Source organism: Anarhichas minor, unplaced genomic scaffold (assembly GCF_050575085.1).
Source record: "Anarhichas minor isolate MPS153535 unplaced genomic scaffold, ASM5057508v1 ptg000016l, whole genome shotgun sequence".
NCBI lineage: Eukaryota > Metazoa > Chordata > Actinopteri > Perciformes > Anarhichadidae > Anarhichas > Anarhichas minor.
Genome location: NW_027466462.1, coordinates 2,081,443 through 2,101,218, shown reverse-complemented (window position 1 = coordinate 2,101,218; position 19,776 = coordinate 2,081,443). Strand labels below are relative to the sequence as shown.

Genomic DNA, 19,776 nt, shown 5'->3' with positions numbered 1-19,776 from the left:
ATCGGCTCCTCGTGTGCTGCTTGTCGCGAAGAATTCAGACACAAACTGGAGAACTTTGTCTCTTTATTTCTTTCCACGACTGAAGACGTACGAGGTAATGAATGAATGCATGTGTTAATGTTGGTGTTATTATCATATACATCATGTTGAACAGATTTATATGTGTAGAGTGGTGCTGTCGCTGAGTTGCAGTAATAATAAGATGTTAACAGATGATAATAAGACAATTAGATCTCAAGCGCATCTCCAACAATGCTCATTAAATATAAAAAGTTATGGTAATCCAAGAAATAAAATACTGTAAAGTTAATATACAAATAAATATATATGTGTGTGTGTGTGTGTGTGTGTGCTATACAGGTGTTCAGTTATTACAGAATGAGCTGAATGTAACTAGTGTAGTCTTATGCGTAATGATACGTTATAAAGAGATGTAAACAGATAGTAAAACAGTAAGTAATGTAAAAGTGACATTTCAAAAGTAAAACACGGTGTCAAGTGATTTGAGCTCAACAGTCTAAAGTCTGATCTCATAGTGGATGAAGGTGTTTGGTGTTGGGAGTGAATGCTGCGGTAAAATAAAGTTATGATCACTTCTGTGTATTATTGTACAGATTCATTATGTGAGGATTGATGTATTAGACAAGATATTTAGGGTAATAACGTGGTGGTTCATTCAGTGAAGAACAGTTAAAAAGATGTGATGCATTGAAGACACATCAGAATAAAACCTGATCCATTAAAAACAGCTGTATTATTTAAATTACACTTTTCAACAACAACATGAGGTTGTGTGTGTTCACTGTGTGGTATTTGTTATAAATGTTGGTACATAGATGTTCATAGTTGATTGATTGATGACAATAAGAAGCTTGATGTGTTGGAGGAAACATGAGAGAAATGTTTGAGGACACTAACTGTTAAGTTATCGGGTGTGAAACAAACTCTGGAGGGAAACACGTCATGAAGAGAGAGACACAAAGTGAGCATGAACTAGAAACAGGAAACAGCGACGACAAGATGCATCAAGAAACTAGCATGACTTGACCACAGCAGGCCGTAGCATAAAAGGAACTGTATGAAATCGCAGTTCACTTTTCAGCCTCATCTTCAATGAATAAGGAAGTCACAGAAACAGTTGCTTTCTGTTAGGCTATGTTTGTTGATATATTTATGTGGACACGTGTACCTACATTGTATGCTATCTTATTCTTTTTATGTCTGCCTGTCAAACACTTTGCTGCGTTTTGATATGTATAAATAAGCGTTATTATTATCATTCACACAAGATATGTTTTAAGATTAAACCTTCGTCGCACAACATGAGACTAAAAGCCAACAATCGAGCATTAAATATTACAATTACACAGAAAATGAGGATTTTCTACAAAACGTGGCGTTTCTTGTCAAATCTAATCCGGCCCCTCGCTCTCGTGAGGTTATCGTTGCCCAAGTGTGCATGACGTCAGAGCAAGTTGGACACAAATCTAACCGGCATGCATTGTGCGCCGATCGGCGGTGATCGATTCTGCGCACGTCAGGTTTATCTCAAACGAGCCTATAATCACTATGACAGACCCGCCTACTCTATCTGACTGCTTGCTGCTAAAGTCAGAGCAGGGCGGGTCTTTCCACATCTTGTAGTGTTTAGAGACACTTGTTGACTGTTTCCTGTCGTGTTGAACATCTGGCGCTGTCTTGAAACATATTACTGCAGCTTATACTTATTTCATTTGACTATGAATGAAACGTCTTCAGGGAAACCAGCTTTAGCTGTGGTTGTAGTTCACATTGACGCTGCATTGGCATCAAGGCTTTGTGTCATCAGTTGTGTGTAATGAGCAGGATGATGAACACAAAGGAGTATTGTGATGTAGAGACAGACTGTAGATGTGGACCTCCAACACCTTGATGTGATGTGTTGGTGACTCTTCACCTCTGTCTCCTCTCACAGGGAGGAGATGACCTGCTGCATCCTGCTGCTCTTCATCCTGACCTCCTGTGTCTGTGGTGAGTTGACTTTTGTATGTTTAAAGCACTACAGCTCTGAAGCATCACTAAACACTCCACAGGAACATCTAGAGATGCAGTTTAAAGGCTCTCATGTTAAAGCTGTTTGTCTGCTCCTCACTCTCCCTCTCTGTCTCCTCAACAGCATCATTAGTAGTGAATGTGACACAGAGCTCCTATCAGGCAGAGGAGAACCACAACATCACTCTGGAATGGACCTTCACCACCAGAACAGACGGTTCCCTCAAGTCCCTTAATATCTTCTGTGAGATGTTAACTGATCTCAGACCCTTCGTCCTGTTTCAACTTCATGAAGGTGTCGAGGTTCCAGAGTCTCAGCATGAACGGTTTGCAGGACGAGTCCAGTTTGACAAAGACGTCCTCAGAGAAGGACGACTCAGACTCCACATGTCCAGACTCAGGACTGATGACTCAGGTCTTTACCAGTGTGGTGTGACCACAGGTTTTGGTTGGAGATCAAAGAAATGTCACCTCAACGTCACAGGTGAGTTGATTCAGTAGAAGTTTCCTGGACTAAAAAGAACCTGATTATTGTCGTTACACTTCCTTCTTACAGGATCTGTGAAATATGTTCCAGTTTAATCTGTTGAGGACGTTTAGTTTATGTTGTAGTGAGATGTTGTTTCTTCTCATCAATGACTCAGACTTGTTTGGTCTCTTTACAGCAGAGAGGGATCGGCCCAAACCTGAGACACCAAACTCATCAAGTGGAGGAAGAGATGCTTCAACGACAGGAAGTCCATCACAAGCAGAGAGTCATGGATGGATCGTCCTCTACTGTGTAGTGGGACTGATAGTAGCAGGAACTCTGCTGGGTGTTTGTTACTATCTGCGTAGAAAACATTCAACGAGTTCCTCTGCCTATAAAACAAGGTCCAATGATTCACTCTCCACCAATAGAACTAGATCCATTGATTTCCTCCATATAGACGAAGATGAATCTAGTCTCTCAGAGGTCAGAGGTCGGGGGTCCAAAGCAGCGTCTGAAGGTCTCGTTGTGATGATCTGATGTCTGAATGAGCTGCTCAGTCACAGCTGGTCGTAGCGGAGTGAGAGGAGTTATCTATGGTCTTCATCTCCTCCTTCATCCTCCTCTTCATCACTGTGTGATGGTTTTCATCTCCTCCTTCATCCTCCTCTTCATCACTGTGTGATGCTCTTCATCTCCTCCTTCATCCTCCTCTTCATCACTGTCTGTCCAGCAGTGTGACCTCAGAGCCTGATAGACGACAGAGGAATCAGAGCTCTGGTTCATTACTCTGATGGGACTCTTCATCAGTTCATTACTCTGATGGGACTCTTCATCAGTTCATTACTCTGATGGGACTCTTCATCAGTTCATTACTCTGATGGGACTCTTCATCAGTTCATTACTCTGATGGGACTCTTCATCAGTTCATTACTCTGATGGGACTCTTCATCAGTTCATTACTGTCGTCTACATCTTAGATCTGAAACCATCAGTCTGTTCTTTGTATTGAAACACTGCTGAGGAGCATGAATTCATCTTCTATGTTTGTCTGTTACAGTCAGCTGTTATTTACGGTCATTGTTTCATTGTGTATATGTTTTAAAGTCAAGCTCATATGTATTAATGCTATTAAATGAACCTTTATATTGTTCTACCAGCAGACTGTTTGCTTGTAAACCCGCAGCAGCTCTCACGTCTCTGAACACCATCACAGCACATTTACTCGTGATGTGAAACTGTCTGAATGTGCAACAAAACCAGGAACATTTATCCAAAAACATGAATGTTTTAATAGTTTCCCTCTGAGGTAGAAGTGCACCGTGCTGCAAGTCCTTTGAGTTGAGCTGCATGTTCTGTGTTTGTATGATGAATATGGAGGTTATGGTTTTAATTAATGTGTGAGACTATATGAGGAGATTTGTTTCCTTCTGCTTTCCATAAATGTAAAGTTGATGTTGATATTAATTTTATAATGAGAATTAGTTTATTGACTGTTTGCTATATTTACTGTTCACTGCATTGTTCAAAATAAATACAAATAAAGTGAAACAAAATGATTCTTTATCCGTTCATATCCTCATGAATCCCACTAATATACATTATGACTTTATGAACATAATAAAGATCAGCATATTGTTTGTGCTGTAAGTCGTTTGAGTCTTTTGAAAGTTATTTTGGACTCAGTGAGTTAAAATAATGACGATGGATGAAAGACGGTGAGTAACAGACAGGATTAAACACAGTGAGGTTAAACTACAGCTTCATATTTAAACACATTAATGACACCGTGTGGTGAGTTCATGTGAGACGATGAACGTTTGATCTGAACCAACTGAACTGAAGCAGCACGAGGAAGATGTGAACAGTTGATCAGTCGTGTTAACATGCAACAAATCTCAAGTTCAGAAGAGAACTGATTATTGTTTCATAAGAGCAGTTACATGTTGTTTTATATCAAAACTACACACTGATGATACTTCAGCATCACTTTCACTTTCAAGTGGAGCAACACGATGCAGCTCCTCGTGCAGCAGACGTCTGGTTCCTCCTACTTCCTCATGTAAAACATTAACGGTGAAAACATAAATAGAATGATGTTGAGCCGCCCTCAGTTCTTTATCAATCTACCGCTGGTTAATAAATGACGTCATTCATTTACTGCAGTCTTCTTTTATTTATTTAAATATCTGTAAACAGTTGTGAGTAACAATCAGTGACTATGAGGTGACTTGTAAATGTCTCTTGTGTTCCTCAGGTGGAGGTGAAGTATTGAACTGAGAGCATTTCAACGTTTGAAAGAGGTTTAAAACACGGAGATGTTTAAAAGATGGTTCAAAGTGGTTCAGAAGTGAAAGACCAGATTTCACAGGATTTGCAATATTGTCTTTCAACTGTAAGCCTCTAAAGTTATGATATATTATTATTAGAACAATGTAGAGGACGAACACATGTTAGTACTGCAAATCCCGCAGCATTAAGGTATGAACGGAAATAACAAATAAGCATAATCTGCTCTGTGTTCACTTTATTGAAATAAGACGAGATAGAACTTTATTAATCCTGATATGAAATACTCAAACATAAGTTTGATCAAAGATTACATCAGAAAAATGACAAAAAACAATATAATACAAAAATATGAACAATAGAATAACAATTATTAAGAGTAAAATAAATAATAGTGACATCATTGATAAATATAATATACTTGCATGAAGAGTAAAGTAAATAGATAAAGAGAATAAAGTTCATCAGAAGTAATACTGACATCAGTGTCTAATAGAAGCTCAGATATTGATCAGTATATCGAGGAGTGATGTTATGAAGGATGTAGAAAAGTAGTAAAAGTTATGTTGCACATGTTTATCATGTATATTTATTCTGTACATTAACCTTTTGCACTTAAAGCTTTATGTGATGAATGTGTTCATATTATTGAGGAATCAACAGATGGAAGATTTCTATGTATTTTTATATATACACACACACACACACACACACACACACACACACCCTTTTATTGTTGTTGAACGTGTTATTTACTGTTACTGATCGTCATTCTCTCACTGTATTGAGTTAACACTGTATTAATGATGAAGACCACTAGAGGGAGCCTTTGTGTCTGCATGTTACAGCTGCAAAGTCGTCGATGACCGGCCGTGGCTGGTCTCATTGTCCTGGAGCCGACTAACAATAACAGAGTCATCTGCATACTTTAAGATGCTCCTATTTTCATACCTGCTCTGACACATATTTGTGTAGAGGATGAATAATAGGGGCGAAAGCACACATCCTTGTGGGAGCCAGTGGAGGAGCAAACTTCCATTGACCCTCACTCTTTGTGTCCTGTTGGTTAAAAAGTCAAGAATCCAGCCCACAAGATTGTGACTTAAGTCAAATTGTTCTAGAAGCCTACTGGTTCAAATATGGGGTTGAACTGTGTTCAAAGCAGAGGAGAAATCAACAAATAGAAGTGTAACATGAGATCCCTCCAAGTGTTTAAAAAGTAAATGAAACAAAGTGATGTGTCTTCTGCTCCTCTGTGTGGCCTGTAAGCAAACTGCATGGGATCAGGTGCTGGCTCAGTTTTCCTTAAAACTTCTGACCTTACCAGTTTTTCAAAGGTTTTCATTAAAATTGATGTGAGAGCAACCGGCCTAAAATCATTTACACTTTTGGGGCAACTGGGTTTGGGAACAGGGACTACCACAGCCTCCTTCCTGACCTTAGGTGCATGCTGTGCCTGTAAAGACTCATTAACATGTATATAGTGGAATACAGCACTCAGTTCTTCTGCACAAGGTTTAAGTAAACGACCACAGATGTTGTCAGGTCCACGAGGCCTCTTCCACATCCTTGTGGTCAATGTCAAAGTGCTGATTGTCTTCCAGTTTGTAATTCAGTTCCTGACTTTCATTACTAAAATCAAAGGTATCAAAACGAATATCAAAGCGATTGAGTGCATTAGCAAACTCAGCGTCTGAATTGAAGCCATCCAAAGTGACCTGACTGCTGTTCTTGGGATTCCCGAGACCTGCGATAGTTTTCATTCTAGACCAGGCTGAGCCAAGGTTGTTTGCAGCCATCTTCTTCTCTAGTTCAGTTTTATGATTCTGTTTTGCTTGTAAAATGTCTATTTTCAGCTCTTAGCTATATGCAGATCAGAGGCTACTCCCTGTTTAAAAACGAGTTTATTTTTCTGTCTGCTGGGTTTAACAGATTTGGTCCCTCATGGTTTGTTGTTAGGGTGATGTTTAACTCGCTTACAAGGAACGATCAAGTCCCTGCAGAAGGTGCATATGAGCATGTTACATCAACAGGTTCATCCACGTCATCACCACAAGATGGTGAAACATGTCCCCGTCAGTGCAGTCATAACATTCCTGCAGGCAGAGCATCGATTCTTTTAGATTTGTTTTCTTCTTTTTTTAAATATACATTTATAATTATATATAACTTGAATCAAGGTTGCTGAATAAGCAAGCCCCAGTAATGATTATGACTCTTCTGTTTTTTTTACTTTAATAGGAATAAATAGCCTGAACAAAAAACAAATCCTCCTTTCTGCACAGTCATCAAAACATACACTTAGCTCAAAAAGACTAAATGTCAAGACAATACACAAATATTAAACCATTAAATCAAAATGTTAATATCGTGCTGTTAAAACAGACAGTCACCCTCCCGACTCTCTCAGTGATCTGTGAGAAACCACTTCCTCTAACAGAGGAAACCATCTAACTTTCAGCACCAGGCAGGAAGCGACACCTCGAGGCACACGAATGCAGCATCCTCGCACTCAATGTTGTGTTTATCACAGAGTTGCGGTTGCAGTGGGTTCTCTACAGTGAGTCATAATACGGACTTGTCTGTATAACAGTCAGCGCCGCTCTACTGGAGTTCAGTCTTCTGTGGGTCTGCTGATCAGTGAAAGGAGAGTTAAGTTACATTAAATGGACGTGGAGGAGTTCAGTTACACAGTTTCTCTCTCGCCTCTAATCTCAAGCTTCACTCTCCTCGTCCTCGTGCTGCTTTTCATCTTCACACGTGTTGAAGGTAAGATCATTCAATATTGTACTCGTGTCATATTGTTACCACAGCAACGACTGCAAATATTAGTTTTGTAAATATAATTGAATATATGGATGGATTTTACACATTATGCAGTTAATTCCTTTTTTCTGTGCAAAAGTGCGTCGCTGACTTTCAATAATTGTGGATATTTTTTCCCAGAATGTAAATCATTTAAAATCTTGATGGGGTCAACCCTTCTACATTTAGACTGTAGTGAAGTCAATAACCTGACAATAGACTCTCTGTGTGCTCAGTTATTAGGCAAGTTGTATTTTTGAGGATTCATTTTATTATTGAACAACTACAGAGCTCTCTGTCAATCCAAGATGTTCATAAACCTCAAACCTGAATATTTAAGAAAGTAAGAGTGAGGTTTTGGCTTTCTGAGGAGAATATGTGCACAATTAATGTGCAACTATTAGTCTGCAGAATTATTATGCAACTAAATGAAAAACGAAAAAGAAATTTTCCATCTCACTTGTTTATTTTCAGTTGTTAAAGTGAGAATAATAAACAAAGAACTCAAAACTTACAAATAAACATTTCTGACATTTCAAAATAAATCAGTGATGCAGACTTTTTCTTGTGCCACTGCTTGAAGAAAGTGTCTTCTAAAAACTGGCTGTAGGTTTGGGAGTTGATTTTGAGTTCATCTTCAACCTGAAAAGGTCCAACGAGCTCATCTTTAATAATACCAGCTGGACCTTTTTAAAAAGATGTGATGCATTGAAGACACATCAGAATATAACCTGATCCATTAAAAACAGCTGTATTATTTAAATTACACTTTTCAACAACAACATGAGGTTGTGTGTGTTCTCTGTGTGGTATTTGTAATAAATGTTGGTGCATAGATGTTCATAGTGTGATTGATGACAATAAGAAGCTTGATGTGTTGGAGGAAACATGAGAGAACTGTTTGAGAAACACGGTCCGAAGGGAGAAACCAAAAGTGAGTAATCATGCAGTTATGAGATTGGGGAAGTTGCAGCAGTGCCAGAGCAGGTGGTGAATCATTACTGCCCGTTAAGTTGTCAGATGTGAAACTAACTCTGGATGGTAAACACGTCGTGTAGGGGAGAAAAAAAGTGAGAAGAGTGATGAAACGACAACAACCAGTTTGAGCGCCTGAGTACTTGTTCACATATCATATGACAGAATCGCCCACGCTGCCTCTATTTGACTACTTGCTGATAAAGTCAACGGGCGAGTGGGACTTTCCACAGCTTGTAGTGTTTAGAGACACTTGTTGACTGTTTCCTGTCGTGTTGAACATCTGGCGCTGTCTTGAAACATATTACTGCAGCTTATACTTATTTCATTTGACTATGAATGAAACGTCTTCAGGGAAACCAGCTTTAGCTGTGGTTGTAGTTCACATTGACGCTGCATTGGCATCAAGGCTTTGTGTCATCAGTTGTGTGTAATGAGCAGGATGATGAACACAAAGGAGTATTGTGATGTAGAGACAGACTGTAGATGTGGACCTCCAACACCTTGATGTGATGTGTTGGTGACTCTTCACCTCTGTCTCCTCTCACAGGGAGGAGATGACCTGCTGCATCCTGCTGCTCTTCATCCTGACCTCCTGTGTCTGTGGTGAGTTGACTTTTGTATGTTTAAAGCACTACAGCTCTGAAGCATCACTAAACACTCCACAGGAACATCTAGAGATGCAGTTTAAAGGCTCTCATGTTAAAGCTGTTTGTCTGCTCCTCACTCTCCCTCTCTGTCTCCTCAACAGCATCATTAGTAGTGAATGTGACACAGAGCTATCAGGCAGAGGAGAACCACAACATCACTCTGGAATGGACCTTCACCACCAACACTGACCGTTCCCCCAACTCCCTTTATATCCACTGTCTGACGTTAACTGATGTCAGACCCTTCGTCCTGTTTCATTTTCGTGAAGGTGTCGAGGTCCCAGAGTTTCAGGATAAACAGTTTGCAGGACGAGTCCAGTTTGACAAAGACGTCCTCAGAGAAGGACGACTCAGACTCCACATGTCCAGACTCAGGACTGCTGACTCGGGTCTGTACCTGTGTGAGGTGATCACAAGTTATGGGAGGAACTCTGAGAAATGTCACCTCAACGTCACAGGTGAGTTGATTCAGCAGAACTTTCTCAACACGTTCAAGCAGCTTTATTCAGATGAATAAAAAACAGATAAAGCATTTCTTTCTAGGAAATGTGTTTCAACTTAATCTGTTGTATCTAGTTTACTTTTCAGTGAAAATGTTTCTTCTTCACATGAATAAAACAGATTTCTTTGGTTTCTTTGCAGCAGCGAGAGCAACAACTCTGAGAAGAGATCCTCCACCGACAGAAAGTGGAACACCACCAGAGAGTCGGGGAAGGATCGGCCTCTTCTGTGGACTGGGACTGACAGCTGCTGCACTGGTTTTGTCTTAATTTGCTCTCTACATTGAAAACAAGATTTCTACTCATCACAACAAAACATACACGATCTAAAACACATCAAGACTGAGATGTTCAGTATTCAAGTGTTTGTACAAAAAGAGTCTGATGGAGGACTTCAGTCAGTCTGAGACACTGGATCTGTGTATGACTCATATATCTGAGGATTCACAGCAGCATTAAGGTATGAATGGAAATAAAAAAAATGAGCAATTAGCTGATATCAACAATGCAAAGTGTTTTCCATAAAGGAAACACAAAATGTTACAAAGATAGACGCAGAGAAAGACGATTAAAGAGTTCAACAGTAAACAGACCTGAACCATCTGATATGAAATACTCAAACATAAGTTTGATCAAAGATTACATCAGAAAAATGACAAAAAAACAACATAATACAAAAATATGAACAATAGAATAACAATTAAGAGTAAAATAAATAGTGACATCATTGATAAATATAATATACTTACATGAAGAGTAAAGTAAATAGATGAAGAGAATAAAGTTCATCAGAAGTAATACTGACATCAGTGTCTAATAGAAGCTCAGATATTGATCAGTATATCGAGGAGTGATGTTATGAAGGATGTAGAAAAGTATTAAAAGTTATGTTGCACATGTTTATCATGTATATTTATTCTGTACATTAACCTTTTGCACTTAAAGATTTATGTGATGAATGTGTTCATATTATTGAGGAATCAACAGATGGAAGATTTCTATGTATTTTTATATATACACACACACACACACACACACACACACACCCTTTTATTGTTGTTGAACGTGTTATTTACTGTTGTTGATCGTCATTCTCACTGTATTGAGTTAACACTGTATTAATGATGAAGACCACTAGAGGGAGCCTTTATGTCTGCATGTTACAGCTGTGATCATTAGACCATCAGGCTCTTTAAATATAACTATGATCACTTTTACTTTATTTTATTTGTGAGGTTTTTGCTTCTTGTGTCATCTGACTTCTGATCTGATCAATTAAACATTAAGATGTTTCTTGTGTATTTCTATACTTTAGTTTAACGACCTGAAGAATCAGTTGATGAATGATTTGTATGTTTCTTTTCTAAATAAAACAAATGAATTTAAATTCACTGAGCTGACTTTTGCATGAACTAGTTCTGTTGATCTGAATGATTTGTCACATATAACACAAATGGAGAAGATGTTTTGGTTTTTAATATACTTTATATTTTGATACATCATTTAATTAATACAATGTTTAGAGGTCATAGATATGAAGATAAGTTATTAAAACGTCTCTACACACAAACAGAAACATAATCTAAATAGAACCAATCATCAGTAACACATCTTTAAAAAGCATCACCTCTCTGCTCCTACAGTCACACAACACATTTACATATACACAAATAAACAACAATGTGTATTTACACATGATGGAAAACAATTGTAATGTTTTTATGTTTCAAACTAATTTAAAATGTTCAGAGTCAAAAGGGCTTTTCAGAATAATACATTTATTTATTTATTTAAAAGGCAGAAATAACAAAATAAATGCATAAAAAAAGCAAATAAATAACGTTACCTCTGAGATGTAGTGGAGTAAAAAGTACAATATGTACCTCTGAGAAGTAGTGGGACAGAAGTATAAAGTGTTTTAAAATTGTACTCAAATCAAATAGTTTCAGAAATACTGAAGATGTTTAAAGTCTTCGTGGTTTGCAGCACTTTATTTCAGCCACCAGGTGGCGCCACTTTCACCTGCGGAAGAGAAGAGAAATATTCAAGTCACCTCATCGTCACTGATTGTTACTCAAAACGTTTTGCAGATATTTAAATAAATAAAAGAAAACTTCAGTAAATGAATGACGTCATTTAGAGACATTTAGACACTGTTTACTGTTAGTTAATGTTTAATCACAAAGCAGCTGTTTTATAAAGTGATATTTCATAATCTTCAGAATAAACGGAATTGTAAAAGTGCTGGAGGAACACACGCGGAGAGAAAAGGAAGACTGACATTCCTCCACAGTCTAGATACATGTTCCTCTTTATTTATTCATGCAGCACCATTTATACAAACATCACAGCCCAAATGCTCCACATGAAAAGAACAAAGGACAGAGACTATGAGGGACAGATTATCATCTTCAAAATAATTCCTCGAGACAACAGGAACTAGTTTGTAGAATCTAAAAGCGGAAGGAAACGTGCTTTCAGAATAAATGTATTTTATTTTAATTTAGTTTACTTTATTCTCTTCATCTATTTACTTTACTCTTCATGTAATTGTTTCTTTCAGGATTAATAAAGTTCTATCTCGTCTTATTTCAATAAAGTGAACACAGAGCAGATTATCTGTGGTGGACTAAAACAAGATAAACATGTTGAAGAGTCAGTTTCTGTGAACTATCATCATCATCATCGTCATCATCTTCATCTTCACACTTAGTTGCTGCGTTTCCTCTCTGAGAAAGGAAGTAGAGTTTTTATAAAGAGCGCAACAATGAAAAGCAGCTTGCACCTTTGTTGATTTGTGCAGATTCATCCTTATAAATGAATACGGATACATCTGCACAAATCACATAGTATAATAATGATTGTACTATTGCTTATATGTATTAACACTGAACACTTATAGTTACGTACGGCAATGTGTGTCTGTGCAGGCAGGGAACTACCGACCAGGTACCTGTCCGGTTTTTTGTGTGAAGCCAGGAAACTCCCTTTTGGTTATTTCCTGCAGGTTTGTAGGCTACTTTCGATCAAATGTTGAATGCAGGCAGTTGATATTATCAACGGTTTATTTATAGTGGGAGGAGCTTAGTCTGCCAACAAAAACCATGTGCAGAGACACGGATGTAGACGCAACAAATACCGTTGAATGAACGCAAGAGCAGGAGGAGTGAGGGCACAGACGCACTTTACTTTAGTGCAGCAATGAAAAGGCTGAGTGAACGCTCATCTTGGAACTTCTTGACATACTGAGGACGTCTTGGGTTGAGGACAGCTGACTGTGCTGAGTAAGGTATTTATTTGTATACTCACTGTAACAGGACAGTAAAGAGTTAGTGTGCATGTAGGGACACGTCAGAGCTGCAGGCTGTGCAGGGTGTGTTCAAGTTGGCAGAATAGCTGCTGAGAAACACCGTGACCGTGAGAAAGAGAGAGTGGAGGATACAAAGTGAACTCTCCAACTGGGAACATGTGGGTGCTGAATCTGCAAAGACTACTGTGGATGTAGTCAGTGGTCAAGTGTCTTTCATGTTCTTGAATGCACTTTGTTGCTTACCCTCTTGATTTCTATCACAGGGAGAAGATCTTCTGCAGGATTCTGCTGCTTCTCAGCCTGACCTGCGTCTGTGGTAAGCTGACACCTTCACTTTATTTTAGGTGAAACATAAATGTTCAAATTAGTTAACTCGCGCCATATTGTTACCACAGCAACTCCTGCAAATATTAGTTTTGTAAATATAATTGAATATATGGATGGATTTTACACATTATGCAGTTAATTCCTTTTTTTCTGTGCAAAAGTGCGTCGCTGACTTTATATAATTGTGGATATTTTTTCCCCAGAATGTAAATCATTTAAAATCTTGATGGGGTCAACCCTTCTACATTTAGACTGTAGTGAAGTCAATAACCTGACAATAGACTCTCTGTGTGCTCAGTTATTAGGCAAGTTGTATTTTTGAGGATTCATTTAATTATTGAACAACTACAGAGCTCTCTGTCAATCCAAGATGTTCATAAACCTCAAACCTGAATATTTAAGAAAGTAAGAGTGAGGTTTTGGCTTTCTGAGGAGAATATGTGCACAATTAATGTGCATCTATTAGTCTGCAGAATTATTATGCAACTAAATTAAAAACGAAAAAGAAATTTCCCATCTCACTTGTTTATTTTCAGTTGTTAAAGTGAGAATAATAAACAAAGAACTCAAAACTTACAAATAAACATTTCTGACATTTCAAAAAAAAAAAACAGTGACCAATATAGCCCCCCCCCCCCTTCTGTTCAGTAACAGTAATAAGCCTTCATTCATGGCTTCTGTCACTTTCTTGTTGAACTTGTTGTGCAGCAGCAACCACAGCGTCCCAGAACCTGTTCTGAGAGGTGGACTGCTTCCTTCACCGTAAATCTCAACAATGACAATAAGAAGCTTGATGTGTTGGAGGACATGACAAGACCTGCCCTACTCCGCCTCTGTTATGCTATGCTAAAGTCAGAGCAGGGGGCGGGTCTTTCCGCAGCTTGTAGTGTATAGAGACACGTGTTGACTGTTTCCTGCAGTGTTGAACATCTGGCGCTGTCTTGAAACATATTACTGCAGCTTATACTTATTTTATTTGACTATGAATGAAACGTCTTGAGGGAAACCAGCTTTAGCTGTGGTTGTAGTTCACATTGACGCTGCATTGGCATCAAGGCTTTGTGTCATCAGTTGTGTGTAATGAGCAGGATGATGAACACAAAGGAGTATTGTGATGTAGAGACAGACTGTAGATGTGGACCTCCAACACCTTGATGTGATGTGTTGGTGACTCTTCACCTCTGTCTCCTCTCACAGGGAGGAGATGACCTGCTGCATCCTGCTGCTCTTCATCCTGACCTCCTGTGTCTGTGGTGAGTTGACTTTTGTATGTTTAAAGCACTACAGCTCTGAAGCATCACTAAACACTCCACAGGAACATCTAGAGATGCAGTTTAAAGGCTCTCATGTTAAAGCTGTTTGTCTGCTCCTCACTCTCCCTCTCTGTCTCCTCAACAGCATCATTAGTAGTGAATGTGACACAGAGCTCCTATCAGGCAGAGGAGAACCACAACATCACTCTGGAATGGACCTTCACCACCAGAACAGACGGTTCCCTCAAGTCCCTTAATATCTTCTGTGAGATGTTAACTGATGTAAATTCCTTCGTCCTGTTTCAACTTCATAAAGGTGTTGAGGTTCCAGAGTCTCAGCATGAACGGTTTGCAGGACGAGTCCAGTTTGACAAAGACGTCCTCAGAGAAGGACGACTCAGACTCCACATGTCCAGACTCAGGACTGATGACTCAGGTGTTTACCTGTGTGATGTGTTCACAGGTCATGATGAGAGATCAAAGGAATGTCACCTCAAAGTCACAGGTGAGTTGATTCAGTAGAAGTTTCCTGGACTAAAAAGAACCTGATTATTGTCGTTACACTTCCTTCTTACAGGATCTGTGAAATATGTTCCAGTTTAATCTGTTGAGGACGTTTAGTTGATGTTGTAGTGAGATGTTGTTTCTTCTCATCAATGACTCAGACTTGTTTGGTCTCTTTACAGCAGAGAGGGATCGGCCCAAACCTGAGACACCAAACACATCAAGTGGAGGAAGAGTACTGGGACTGATAGTAGTAGTAACTCTGCTGGGTGTTTGTTGCTGCGTAGTAAATATTCAATGATTTCCTCCATATCGAGAGTCGGGGAAGGATCGGCCTCTTCTGTGGACTGGGACTGACAGTCGTACTGGTTTTGTCTTTATTTGATCGCTGCATTGAAAACAAGATTTCTACTCAGCACCACAGAACATACAGCATCCACACCATATATAGGCTGTGATGTTCAGCCTTCAAGTGTTTGCACAAAAAGAGTCTGATGGAGGACTTCAGTCAGTCTGAGACACTGGATCTGTGTATGACTCATATATCTGAGGATTCACAGCAGCATTAAGGTATGAACTATGAACTATGTTTGCCAGTGTCTAATAGAAGCTCAAATATTGATCAGTATACCGAGGAGTGATATTATGAAGGATATAGAAAAGTAGTAAAAGTTATATTGCACATGTGTATATCTTGTATATTTATTTTATACATTAACGTTTTGCACTTAAAGCTTCATGTGATGTAACGCAAAGAAAGAAGCAGAGATTAAATATACGTGTTAAATAAGGTAAACATGCTACTCTGCATTATTTCAATACATTGAACACAGTGTAGAGTTCAGATCTTTCTAGATGGATGTTCTCCCCTGATCACTTCCTGAAGAAGACAAAAGGAAAGATGTTTACATTGTAAATGTATGTTGGCTGTAACATTGGATTGTAAATGTTGGGAGGCCCAACAGCGACTCCTAGTGGACTAAAACAAGAGAGACATGTTGAAGAGTTCTGTGTACTATCCATCATCATCATCATCATCATCATCATCGCTCCTGTTCCCAGATCTTCACACTTTGTGTCAGAGACTTTAAAATACTATGGACAGTACTGCTTACCGTCTCCAGAGTCACAACCAAAGAGGAGCAGATTTCAGTTTTTATAACAGACTCACAGAAAGCTGCAGGTTTACATCAGCTCAGAGCAGAAGACCTTTCTGTTTACCACCATTTCATCAAATACAATTTGGAAACACACACACGGATACATGTTTTTTATTTCAATGTTTCTGACAAACTGAAGAATGTATTCCTTTGTGTGTTAAGCTACACTATTACACTATACAGCTATTGAGGAATCCACAGATGCTGGAAGATTTCTACATTTTTTTTATATACACACACACACACACTCTTTTATTGTTGTTGAACGTGTTATTTACTGTTATTGATCGTCATTCTCACTGTATTGAGTTAACACTGTATTAATGATGAAGACCACTAGAGGGAGCCTTTGTGTCTGCATGTTACAGCTGTGATCATTAGACCATCAGGCTCTTTAAATATAACTATGATCACTTTTACTTTATTTTATTTGTGAGGTTTTTGCTTCTTGTGTCATCTGACTTCTGATCTGATCAATTAAACATTAAAATGTTTCTTGTGTATTTCTATACTTTAGTTTAACAACCTGAAGAATCAGTTGATGAATGATTTGTATGTTTCTTTTCTAAATAAAACAAATGAATTTAAATTCACTGAGCTGACTTTTGCATGAACTAGTTCTGTTGATCTGAATGATTTGTCACATATAACACAAATGGAGAAGATGTTTTGGTTTTTAATATACTTTATATTTTGACACATTATTTAATTAATACAATGTTTAGAGGTCATAGATATGAAGATAAGTTATTAAAACGTCTCTACACACAAACAGAAACATAATCTAAATAGAACCAATCATCAGTAACATCTTTAAAAAGCATCACCTCTCTGCTCCTACAGTCACACAACACATTTACATATACACAAATAAACAACAATGTACCTCTGAGATGTAGTGGTAGAGAAGTATAAAGTGTTTTAAAATTGTACTCAAATCAAATAGTTTCAGAAATACTGAAGATGGTTAAAGTCTTCGTGGTTTGCAGCACTTTATTTCAGCCACCAGGTGGCGCCACTTTCACCTGCGGAAGAGAAGAGAAATATTCAAGTCACCTCATCGTCACTGATTGTTACTCAAAACGTTTTGCAGATATTTAAATAAATAAAAGAAAACTGCAGTAAATGAATGACGTCATTTAGAGACATTTAGACACTGTTTACTGTTGGATGCTCCACATGAAAAGAACAAAGGACAGAGACTATGAGGGACAGATTATCATCTTCAAAATAATTCCTCGAAACAACAGAAACTAATTTGTAGAATCTAAAAGCGGAAGTAAACGTTCAGAATAAATGTATTTTATTTGTTATAACATTCTTCGTGGATATTAGTTTGAATGATTAACTTAGTTGCTGCGTTTCCTCTCTGAGAAAGAGGAAGTAGAGTTTTTATAAAGAGCGCAACAAGGAAAAGCAGCTTGAACCTTTGTTGATTTGTGCAGATTCATCCGGATAAATGATTATATTATTGTTTATATGTATTAACACTGAACACTAACGTGTTTATGGATCCTGAAACGGTGGCTCGGGTCAACCCTTCTACATTTAGACTGAAGTGAAGTCAGTAACCTGACAATAGAATCTATAAATTACATTATTGTTGAAAAAGAAAACTCTTCATCAATCCTATAATTTAACTTTTAACCCCTAAACTTCTTATTTTTTGCCTTAACAAATCTTCATCACTTCCTGTTTTAACCTACCATCAATACGAACTATATATGAGCAAAATGCTGAATCTGTTCAACATGATTCATATGATAATAACACCAACATTAACACATTCATTCAATTATTCATTACCTCGTACTGTGTAAAGATCTGCATAAAGACGACAACGTTTATGAATTCTTCTCAGCGAGGTGTCGATGTGCAGATCTCTAGTGTTGCAGGATTACCGTCTGTGTTCTTTGAATACTTGTCCCTGCTTCTTTGGAATGGGCGGAGTGTAGCAGCATGACCTTAGTTAACGCCCCCCGTTAAATTCTTTGAAAGTTGGACTACCAAGAATTTCACGGGGGGGGGGTGGGTGGGGGGGCGTTAACGTTAGGTTAACGGTAAATTCCGCTCACACTAGAGATCTGCACATCGACACCTCGCTGGCTGTTTGTCGCTGAGAAGAATTCAGAAGCATCAACTTTGTCGTCTTTATAGAAGATCTTTACACAGTACAAGGTAATGAATCAATGACTTCATGTGTTCATGTTGGTGTTGTTATCATATGAATCACGTTGAACAGAGTGAGGGTTGGTGCTGTTAGTTAGTCGCAGACTAAGATGTTAATGAATGATAATGAGACAATTAGATTTCAGGCGCATCTCAATAAAAGCTCAATAAATAAATATAAATAATGTTATGGGAATCCAAGAAATAAAAAAACTCAGAAGTGTATATATATATGTATATTAGTGTGTGTTTGTGTGTGTGTGTGTGTGTGTGTGTGTGTGTGTGTGTGTGTGTTTGTGTGTGTGTGTGTGTGTGTGTGTGTGTGTGTGTGTGTGTGTGTGCTATACAGGTGTACAGTTATTACAGAACGAATGAGTTGAATGTAACTAGTTTAGCGTTATGCATGCGTAATGAGAAGTTATAAATAGACAGAGAGAGACAGACACGCCCACTCTGCCTCTGTTTGACTACTTGCTGATAAAGGCAATGGGTGGGCGGGACTTTCAGCATCTTGTAGTGTTTTAGAGACACGTGTTGACTGTTTCCTGTCGTGTTGAACATCTGGCGCTGTCTTGAAACATATTACTGCAGCTTATACTTATTTTATTTGACTATGAATGAAACGTCTTCAGGGAAACCAGCTTTAGCTGTGGTTGTAGTTCACATTGACGCTGCATTGGCATCAAGGCTTTGTGTCATCAGTTGTGTGTAATGAGCAGGATGATGAACACAAAGGAGTATTGTGATGTAGAGACAGACTGTAGATGTGGACCTCCAACACCTTGATGTGATGTGTTGGTGACTCTTCACCTCTGTCTCCTCTCACAGGGAGGAGATGACCTGCTGCATCCTGCTGCTCTTCATCCTGACCTCCTGTGTCTGTGGTGAGTTGACTTTTGTATGTTTAAAGCACTACAGCTCTGAAGCATCACTAAACACTCCACAGGAACATCTAGAGATGCAGTTTAAAGGCTCTCATGTTAAAGCTGTTTGTCTGCTCCTCACTCTCCCTCTCTGTCTCCTCAACAGCATCATTAGTAGTGAATGTGACACAGAGCTCCTATCAGGCAGAGGAGAACCACAACATCACTCTGGAATGGACCTTCACCACCAGAACAGGCGGTTCCCTCAAGTCCCTTAATATCTACTGTGAGATGTTAACTGATGTCAGACCCTTCGTCCTGTTTCATCTTCATGAAGGTGTTGAGGTTCCAGAGTCTCGGCATGAACGGTTTGCAGGACGAGTCCAGTTTGACAAAGACGTCCTCAGAGAAGGACGACTCAGACTCCACATGTCCAGACTCAGGACTGATGACTCAGGTCTTTACCAGTGT

The 19,776-nt window shown here is 38.6% G+C and overlaps 2 long non-coding RNA genes across 2 annotated transcripts; one reads left to right on the top strand and one right to left on the bottom strand.

The window, feature by feature from the left end:
• The first annotated feature begins 12,872 nt into the window (after nt 1-12,872).
• LOC142950647 (uncharacterized) lies at nt 12,873-14,653 on the top strand. Its single transcript, XR_012954474.1, has 3 exons — nt 12,873-13,008; nt 13,293-13,345; nt 14,554-14,653. It is a non-coding gene; the product is annotated as an uncharacterized LOC142950647 (long non-coding RNA).
• A 2,287-nt stretch (nt 14,654-16,940) lies between these two features.
• Nucleotides 16,941-18,214, bottom strand: LOC142950659 (uncharacterized). The gene is made up of 2 exons (XR_012954478.1): nt 18,080-18,214; nt 16,941-17,298 (listed from the first exon to the last, which is right to left on the bottom strand). It is a non-coding gene; the product is annotated as an uncharacterized LOC142950659 (long non-coding RNA).
• Nucleotides 18,215-19,776: the final 1,562 nt, after the last annotated feature.